Source organism: Cupressus sempervirens, chromosome 10, assembly GCF_028749045.1.
Source record: "Cupressus sempervirens isolate cs-2001-9-10 chromosome 10, ASM2874904v1, whole genome shotgun sequence".
NCBI classification, from domain to species: Eukaryota; Viridiplantae; Streptophyta; class Pinopsida; order Cupressales; family Cupressaceae; genus Cupressus; species Cupressus sempervirens.
Window position 1 is genome coordinate 433414496 of NC_143127.1, and position 10941 is coordinate 433425436.

The following is a 10941-nucleotide window of genomic DNA, read 5'->3' on the forward strand; positions in this document are numbered from 1 at the left end:
AGCCATTCGAGCTAGATAAAATGAAGATAATCTATAACCCCCAGTAGAATGTTGATTATAGATCATCACATGAGTTTTAATATCTAATTAATTCTATCCTATTTTATATGAAATGTAGATTCTAATTGGCGAATAGGAGCAATCCTATATAATGAAAGGCAAATAGAATTACCATTACTATAATTTTCTTGACAAGAAATAGAATTCAGGAAGACATCACAGTATCCAAAATATAAGTATGCTTTCTATTCAAAAAAATTGCAACTAAAATAATACTGGAACATTAAACCAATAAGTAGGCTAAGTAAATGGAATTACTTTGCTACCTTCCAATTCACCCTCCCTCCACCATTCCTTTTCATAGCAGTATATATAGATTTTTCAATACATCAAGCTCATAAGGGCTCTTGACTTTTCCTGTTCTTTGAATACAAAAAGACAAAATATAGAGAAAAAGACTTTTCAAATTTGGGAACTCAAACAATCACTATTTGAATTCAGTTTTCTAACCATTTTAGATAAAACTATTTTGACTTGAATACTGTTGACATTCCTGATGGTGATTTGAGGTCATTAAGTAAAACCTCTAGATTGTGCGGATACAAAGGACATAGCTTGTGTGTACCACCTAGTACAACAAATGGAACAACATGTCTGTGTCCTCCTAGTGCAACCATATGCAGTCCTGCTGGTGCAATCACTCCACCATTGGCCAGGACTGCATGAGCACCTACTATAACCATATTCACATGTGATATGATAGCAAAGGCTATTGAATCTATAATTTACAGTTGTTTGTAAATTTTTTGCAACTAGTTGTTTAGCAAGAGCATGCCCTTGATATCTTGGAGCACCTTCTGCAACAAATACTTGAAAAGATCTCTTTTTCTTGGCCTCACAAAGGAAATTCATCACAGCCTTTGAGCGTACTAGAGTTAATATCACCTCATTCTAATGAATATGTTCCAATGCTTGCTCTACAATCTGAGAGTAACAGTTCTCAATTTCTTCAATCAATTCATTGACGGCCTCAATTACACCATGTTTTAGTTTCCAGCTTTTTGAGTTTTTGTCAGCAGATTTTCTTTTTTCCTTCAGAGTCACCTCTAAAAGAACCTATAGAAGAAGCAACTCGTGGTCTAGGAATAGATTCAAGAATATTATGTAGGGAAGGAGCTTATAATGTACTCCTATTTGCCGCAGCTAGAGCAACATCAGATAGCTGTGATGGGTTTTCATGTTGAGTGTCATCTTCATCATCACTGTCAACAGAAATGTCTAAGCCCTTAACATCTGTTGTTGTCAAAGCTACATCCTCATCATGAATAAGATGTAATACACATCTCACGATGTTCCCAATAGCTAGCTTGACAGGATTAGTAGCAATGAGTTGCACGCCCACTGGTCTTACTGCTTGAATAAGGGATGCAGATTGATTAGAATGTGGTATGCGTTGTTGACAAATAACTGACCTAAGTAGAACTGCAGTTTCTCTGGCACTAGCCTGTGAACCTTCAACCTGTCATCGCTTAAGTTTGACCACAAAGTCATTAACTGCTGACTGTAGATCTGGCATCTTTCAGTTCCTTATCTTAACCTGATGTGATCCTTGTGGATTTGATACATCACCTTTAGCTAACATTTGTAGCTCCTCACTATATGTCTCAAGAACAAAGAATACATGCAACATCAGGTAGCACCAAGCACAAAAAGAGCATTTGAAAATTGATGTGGTGTATGATATGTAACCTATCAAGTTGGAAAATATTTGCACTGATAATTGAATACTCCTTCATTTTCATCCACAATTGAGCTTTCATGAAAGTGTAATTCCACCTTAGTTGGAAGAAAGGGTAATTGGAAAAGAATCAGATCCGTAGCCAAGATCAAGAACAATAACTGTAAATTCCATCCCTTCTTCAAGAAATATTTCAATTACAACTCTTATATCTATACTCTCTATTCTAAAGGCATCATCAACACCTAAGGCAACATTAATACCAACGCTTGATCCTGGACAAATTGGCTTTATCACAACCTTGCCACAGCGAATGTCTAAATGTAAGGACTACCCCTTTCTAGATAGCAAATTTTCTGGAAGTGCCCCCTCGCGAGACATTGGAAGGACTAGAAGACTGATTCCTCCAAGAATGTTCAGAAGATGATGAACTAGAAGTTGGTGATGCATGTCTCCAAGAAGAGCTTTGTGATACCACTTCCTCTGCTGTGCTAAAGATAGGTGAACTTTTGAATACCAAGGACATTGAAAACTCCATGACCTTATGAATTTTTCTCAGAAATAATAGTGCATCAATCATCTTGAGAAAGACTCTCATCAGCTCCCTTATACATGTCTGGAGAACATTTCGCAACTCTCATCTGCAAAAGATCATCAATAAGAGCACGATATCCTTGCCGCGTTGGGATCTACAACCTACCCAATATGAATAGACCTTTAGAACAACCCAACTGGCTTAGAGAAGAAAAGGCAATGATAGGGAAACTCGACAAGGACGGCCTACCTAAAGAAGACTTAGACCTAGAATCTTTTGATTTACTTGACATGACCATTAACACAACTCATAACATAGAAAACCTGAAACTCAGGCAACAGCTAGCTTCGTCTGGGGATTTAAGTATGATAATGCTTGAAAGGGCTTAGATCATCTCTAGTTTCGCACATGGGTCAACAACTTGATGAAAATAAAAACTAACCTAACAGGGAAAATAGAAACAAGAACAAAACACATCAACCAAGAACGGGAAAAAGGAAAATCTACCTAACTAACAACTATGCAGGGGTTACCTACTTCCCATTATTGCATTTGGTACAATTTTAGGTCCTTCTCATTATAAGAGTATGGTAGCCACTCACCTGAAGGATAAGCCAGTTTGAATGAATTATTCTAATTTGCCTGTACAATTTGAAATGGACCTTTCCACAATGATTGAAATTTTGAATGCATTCCCCTAGGCTCCTGTCTTTTATCCCACACTAATACCAGATCACATTCGATTAACTTTCTCGGCCTTGCCCTTTTATCAAACAACTTTTTGACTCTTCTTTGGTGTTTTGTAACTCTATCTACCATATCTGCTCTTTCTTCCTGTAGCTTTGTCAGATACAAAATTCTCCTTTCTAATCCTTCCTTGAAGACACCATCTTCAATCGTAGTCTTCAATTTATAGGTAGCTAACTCAAGTGGTAATGGTAAGACAACTTCAACACTATAAACTAATTCAAAAGGTGAAATCCCAATAGCTCTTTTTGGAGTAGTCCTATCAGCCCACAATGCATCATACAGTTTCTTGTGCCAATTCCTTTGATTATCTGAGACCAACTTCTTCAAGATGTTAATTAAATTCTTATTACTGGACTCTACTTGTCCATTGCCTTAAGGGAAGTAATCTGATGAATGACCAAACTGTATTCCATTATCATAATAGAAAGTAATGATTTCTGCAGAAGTAAAGTACGATGCATTATCCATTACCAGTTTTGCAGGAATTCCGAATCTAACCAATATGTTTTCTTTGATGAATTCACAAACCACTGTAGAAGTAGTCTTTTTCATTGCCTTTGCTTCTACCCATTTACTAAAATAATCTGTGGCTGTTAGGATATAGGTATGTCCTTGACTTGAAGGAGGATTTACAGGTCCTATAAAATCTAAACCCCATTGCTAAAAAGGAGCATCTATTATCACTGGTCTTAAAGGTAAAGCGGCCAATTTTGGCTTTCCTGTAAACAACTTACATTTCTAATAATTTGCAACCCATTTATACGCATCTTTAAACATACCCAACTAGTAATAGCATTGTCTGAGAATCTTAAGTGCAGTCATAGTAGAAGAGAAATGTCCCCCACAGGCTTCATCATGAAAAGTCTTCAATAATCTTACCTGTTGTTCTTTATCCACACACCTTAAGAAAGTGCCATTTATTGCTTTCTTGTACAAAACATCATCAAATATTACGTACCTCAAAGCTTTATTTTTTAGATCTCTCTTTTGTTTTGCTATTAAACCATCAAGACACTCACCATATGTCAGATAATAGGCAATGTTGGAAAACCAAGGATCTTGTAAACTCACCATGAGCACTTTATGATCATCTTCAATGTGCTGATCGTCTACCATAGCTTTGCAAAGTGCATTTCCTCTTACTAACTTCGTTGGTTTTATGTCTATATCAAACTCCTGTACTTTAGCAATCCATGTTCCTCTATGATTACAACCCACTTCTTGCTGAGGCAAGATACTTTTTACTACAACATCAGGCACATGAATAACTGAATGAGAATGCAGAATGTAAAATCTAAAATTTTTCAATGCCTTTACAACTGCATATGCATGCTTTTCCATGTGAGATTATTTCAATTCCTGATTTTTCAAAGGCACACTCATGAAAGCAATGGGAGCTTGTATGCCTTCCTTATTTTCTTGCATTAGTATGGCAAAAATAGTATGTTATGAAGCATAACAATATATAATGAATTCTTTATTGTAATTAGGATGAACTAAAACAGGCGCATTTGCAATAGCCTCTTTTATATTTTCAAAAGATTTTTTACCAACTTCAGTCCATTTGAAAGTTTGATTTCCTTTCATCATATCAACTATACTTTTTACAATCTCAGAAAAATTAGGCACAAACCTCCTTAGAAAATTCACTTGGACAAAGAAGGATTTAACTCCTATTTTACTCAAAGGTAAACTTAACTGTTGAATAGCTTTAACTCTATCTAGATCAATTTTCACTCCTTCTTGAGAAACAATATGGCACAAAAGTTTACCTTCAGTAACACAGAATACTGATTTCTTTGGATTCAATGAAATACCATGATCTCTGCACCATTGCAACAATTTTGCCAGATCTGTAATGTGGTCTTTCCTTTTTTTAGAAAACACAGTCAAGTCATCAAGATATATCACAATAATCTTATTCCTCAAATCACCAAAAGATAGATTCATGGCCCTCTGAAAAGTTGCACTTGCATTTATTAAACCAAAAGGCATTTTGTTAAATGCGAAGGTGCCCCAAGGTGTAGTGAAAGCTGTCTTGTATTGATCTTCCTCCTCTACTTGTATCTGATTATATCCTGAAAATCCATCAAGCATGGACATCATTTCTGATCCTGCAACCGCCTACAATAAATGGTCCGTGTTAGGTAAGGCATAATTGTCCTTGAGGGATGACTGATTTAAATTTCTGAAGTCTACACAAATTCTTATCTCTCCATTTTTCTTCCTCATAGGCACAATATTTGCCACCCAAGGAGAGTGATGAATAGGGTAAATAATCCTGGCTTTCAGCATCTTGTCAATTTCTTTGAAAATTGTGCCTTCTATCAAAGGATTATAGTTCCTCTGTTTTTGCCTGACAGGTGTTGCTCCAGGTTTAAGGGGAATTGTGTGTTTGAATTTCACATTCATAAAATTTTTCAGATCTTCATAACTCCAAGCAAATACATCTTGAAAATTAATCAACAATTCTTTGACTTTTATTCTCTCTTCTGGAGTACAACGCTTTCCTATGTTTATCATCTTTGGGCTATCTTCTGTCCCTATATTAATTCCATCAAATTCGCCACAAGTTTTCCTTTTTTTATTCCTTTCTTTTCTTATGTAAGCATCATGTTTATTGAAAAGTTTTTCCAATCAAACAAAGTGGGAAGGAATTCTGTTACCTTTTAATTGAACTGTGCCTGATTTAATTTTTCTTTCATTATCTAATGAATGTTCTTCTTGCTAATCACTTTCAAAATAAAGGTCTACAAAAGGGCCTGTACCTTCAATAAATTGCTGCATATGCTTATCATCATCAAACACTTGCCAAGATTCTTCATTATTAGGGACACTAGGTCTGAACAAAACCTCCATTCTATACACTTGATCTTTGAAATTAGGATGAGGCAACAACAAAGATGTAGATACGACCAAAGAATCTACTCTAGTATTTTGATCTCTAAGTACTAAAATTATTGAAAATGCTTCAAAACTCTCAATCTCATCCCATACCCTATTCCTGTAGTTTCTCAATCTGTTATTTTTCACAGAATACTGTTTTCTGATTTGTCTTACCACCAATTCAGCATCACCTTGTACTTTCAGCAATTTGACTCCTCTTTGCTTAGCTACTTCCATACCAAGAAGGATTGCTTCATATTCGGTAGTATTGTTAGTGTTCTTGAAATCTAACTTATAAGCCAAGCTTGCATGTAATTTCTCCATTAGGAGCAATTAATACTACTCCTGCACCAGAACCGGCTTTAGCACAACTACCATCAAATTCCAATGTCCATATTTGTTTATCATCAAAATTAGTTTGATCTTTTTCTTCCTGAACATTAGAATCATCAGAGAAAAGCATGTAATTACCGAATTGCATTTCCTGATAAAGTATTTGGGACCTAGGATCATCTGACTTAAGCACAGTAAACTTGGCTTTTTCTTCTGGCTCTAACTTCACTTTCTTATCCCCTACTTGAATAGTTGCAACAGACCAGTCTAATTTAATTTCTCCTCCTATGTCTTTACAAAAGATTCTACTGAGAAGCATCCCATAGCTGGTAGGGATATCAGCTACAAGTATGGTGAGTTTTAATCTTTTGGAAGGATAGGCTGCAAGGGCAACTTGGGCATCTTTTATTTGGCCGACTAGGGGCACTTGTTTTGCATCCATTGAATAGAATCTACCAAAAGCTTTAGTCAAAGGCAATCCCAAGGCTTTAGCTACTAATGCAGGCATGACATTATTAGAGGCCCCTGAATCTATTATACAATTACTCAATCTATTTCCATTAATAAAAAGAGATATATAGAAGGGTCCTGGTTTTAAATTTGAACTAGTAGCTAAAACATCGGACTCTTCTTTCTGAAACAACTTAGAAATTGAAACACCTTCTTTATTTAAGGATTTACCATTGACATTAGCATTGAAAAAATCATCAACCTTACTCGTAAAATGTTCCACTAATCTTTGAAGTTGATCAGGATTTGATTTCAAATAATCAATGGGAGAAACCTAAATTTTACTTTCTTCACAAAACTGTACAATGTCAAAAGAATCAGATGACTTACCTCTATGATCTTTGTGTGAAGAAGTAGCTGATATATTATTATCTTTACCAATTTTACTAGAAGATGCTTGATTCTTATTAGGTACAGCATTGGATATTTGATTTTTCTTCTTCTGATTTTTGGTCATCATAGTGAGCTGTGGTTCATCCAATGTAGCAAAACAATCACCTCCATTTTTTGAATCCGACTCATACTCACAAAATAGATTTACGGAGTTGTCATGTAGAGCATGGTCATCATCACTTTCTGGATATTCTATTCTCTATTCTTTTTCTTCTTCCATTTTTCTATACCTAATCATATCTGCGCATGTGTCTCCATCATGATCAACTCTAAGATGAAAAGCACACATCACATGTTTCTGAGGAGGAGCCTCAATAGCCAACCTCTGTTGTGGAGCAGGAATTTGTAAATTCTTATTCTCACCTTGATAAGACTGATGAAAAGAATGAGAAGGCTTAGTGACCTGTTTCTTTAATGCAATTAGTTTATTTGATAACTTCTGTAACATTGTTTCAGTGCCGTTTGAAGTGCCAGTTGTGCTATTAGAAGGCCCAATATGAAGGTCTTTCTTCCATCTCCCAGAAGCTATCATATCATCCTCCATCTCTACTACTAATGTTTGAGCCATTTGCAAATCAGCTACATTAGCTCTTCTTATTTGGTAGCCAAGTTTAGGAGGCATAGAACTGATGTAGAAAGTCTTTGATTATCCACTATAGGTGTATTGGCAGTTGGAATTCTTTTTATCAATTTATTAAATTTGGCATTAAAATCCCTCATAGATATAGACGGTTCTTTCTTTATTTGAGCTATTTGTAATAACAAGACTTGAGCATCTTTAGTACTTTCATACCTATCTTCAAATCTTTGTTTCATGTCATTCCAATTTGTTATACATCCTGCAGGCAAATCCTGAAACCAATCTCTAGCATCATCTACAAGAGTATCTATGAACATTCTCACCACAGTGTCTTCATACTGAGGATTAACTACACTACAAGCCTTATGAAAAGCACTTAGATGTTGCTCTGCTGAAATTGTATCATAACCATTGAATTTTGGAAAATTCTTCCTTGAAGCTCTTGGTAAATCATGATTATCTGCAAGGTTCAATGGTCCTATTGCATTTCCCCATGGGACTGCCATGTTTGTTATTGCTAAGTTTTGTATAGGTGTCTGAATGGAAACTGATAGGGGAAGAGAAATACTGTGTAACAACAGTGAATTACAAGTGGTTGAAATGGAAATTCTACCTATTGGAGGAGAGGAAGATTTGCTTCTTCTTGGTCTGAAAGAGGCTTGCATAGGCAATTGAAATTCTTCAAGATTCTTGACTTCAAACTCCTTTTTTCTTGTTATTCCTTTTATGAATCTATCATCCAAGATAGGAAAATTGACCTTCTTAAGTTCTTCGTACACTGGGTCAACTTTTCCCTTTTGTTTCGCACTCCTAGTAAATTTGGAATCCAGGGTATTTATAATTTTGAGAAAAACTTCTAATACCCTTTATTTTCAAAATCTTTTCAAGTTCTCCCCAGCAAAGTCACCAAAAACTATTGGTTAACAGTTTATCTTCTCGTTAGATTTATAATCCCTGACTCTTTCACGCCCAAGGTGAGAAAGCAAGAGAATGTCACCAACAAATGGGTCAGCGTATATGTACAATCACTGCCCTCTGAATTAATAGGTACAGCTCCCTGATTGTATTAAATATTCAATGAATTTTTTTTTATCAATCACCAGATACATTAAGTAATGAAATTAACTGAATTACTTTGTCGGCACAAGCAATTCAGGCTGGATAAAATGAAGATAATCTATAACCCTCACTAGAATGTCGATTATAGATCATCACATGAGTTTTAATATCTAACTAATTCTATCCTATTTTATATGAAATGCAGATTCTAATTGGTGAATAGGAGCAATCCTATAAAATGAAAGGCAAATAGAATTACCGTTACTATAATTTGCTTGACTAGAAATAGAATTCAGGATGACATCACAGTATCCAAAATATAAGTATGCTTTCTATTCAAAAAAATCACAACTAAAATAATATTGGAACAACAAACCAATAAGTAGGCTAAGTAAATGGAATTACTTTGCTACCTTCCAATTTGCCCTGCCTCCACCATTCCTTTTCATAGCAGTATATATAGATCTTTCAATACATCAAGCTCGTAAGGGCTCTTGAATTTTCCTCTTCTTTGAATACAAAAAGACAAAATATAGAGAAAAAGACTTTTCAAATTTGGGAACTCAAACAATCACTATTTGAATTCAGTTTTCTAACCATTTTAGATAAAACTATTTTGACTTGAATACTGTTGACATTCCTAATGGTGATTTGAGGTCATTAAGTAAAACCTCTAGATTGTGCGGATACAAAGGACATAGCTTCTATGTACTAGCTAGTACAACAAATGGAACAACATGTCTGTGTGCTCCTAGTGCAACCATATGCAGTCCTGCTGGTGCAATCACTCCACCATTGGCCAGGACTGCATGAGCACCTACTATAACCATATTCACACGTGATATCATAGCGAATACTACTGAATCTATAATTATAGTTGTTTGTAAATCTTTTGCAACTAGTTGTTTAGCAAGAGCATGGCCTTGATATCTTGGACCACCTTCTGCAACAAATACTTGAAAAGATCTCTTTTTCTTGGCCTCACAAAGGAACTTCATCATAGCCTTTGAGTGTGCTAGAGTTAATATCACCTCATTCTAATGAATATGTTCCAATGCTTTCTCTGCAATCTGAGAGTAATAGTTATCAAATTCGTCAATCAATTCATTGACGGCCTCAATTACACCACGTTTTAGTTTCCAGCTTTTTGAGTTTTTGTCAGCAGATTTGCTTTTTCCTTTAGAGTCACCTTCGGAAGAACCTTTAGAAGAAGAAACTTGTGGACTAGGAATAGATTCAAGAAGATTATGTAGGGAAGGAGCTTATAATGTACTCCTATTTGCCGCAGCCAGAGCAGCAGCAGATAGCTGTGATGGGTTTTCATGTTGAGTGTCATCTTCATCATCACTGTCAACAGAAATGTCTAAGCCCTTAACATCTGTTGTTGGCAAAGCTACATCCTCATCACGAATAAGATGTAATACACATCTCATGATGTTCCCAATAGCTAGCTCAATGGGATTAGCAACAATGAGTTGCACGCCCACTGGTCTTACTGCTTGAATAAGGGATGTAGCCTGATTAGAATGTGGTATGCGTTGTTGACAAATAACTAACCTAAGCAGAACTGCAGTTTCTCTGGCACTAGCCTGTGAACCTTCAACCTACCATCCCTTAACTTTGACCACAAATTCATTAACTGCTGACTGTAGATCTGGCATCTTTCAGTTCCTTATCTTAACCTAATGTGATCCTTGTGGATTTGATACATCGCCTTTAGCTAACTTTTGTAGCTTCTCACTGTATGTCTCAAGACCAAACAATACGTGCAACATCAGGTAGCCCCAAGCACAAAAAGAGCATTTGAAAATCAATGTGGTGTATGATATGTAACCTGTAAAGTTGGAAAATATTTGCGCTGATAATTGAATATTCCTTCATTTTCATCCACAATTGAGCTTTCATGAAAGTGTAATTCCACCTTAGTTGGAAGAAAGGGTAACTGGAAAAGAATCAGATCCCCAGCCAAGATCAAGAACAATAACAGTAAATTCCATCCCTTCTTCAAGAATTATTTCAATTACAACTCTTATATCTATACTCTCTATTCTAAGGGCATCATCAACACCTAAGGCAACATTAATACCAATGCTTGATCCTGGACAAATTGGCTTTATCACAACCTTGCCACCATGAATGTCTAAATGTAAGGACTTC

General features: G+C 35.7%; 2 pseudogenes; both read right to left on the reverse strand.

Moving 5' to 3' along the window:
- Window positions 1-524: 524 nt before the first annotated feature.
- On the reverse strand, window positions 525-1593 carry LOC149534582 (translation initiation factor eIF2B subunit beta-like; annotated as a pseudogene).
- A 7802-nt stretch (window positions 1594-9395) lies between these two features.
- LOC149534583 (uncharacterized) lies at window positions 9396-10445 on the reverse strand (annotated as a pseudogene).
- Between the last annotated feature and the right edge of the window lie 496 nt (window positions 10446-10941).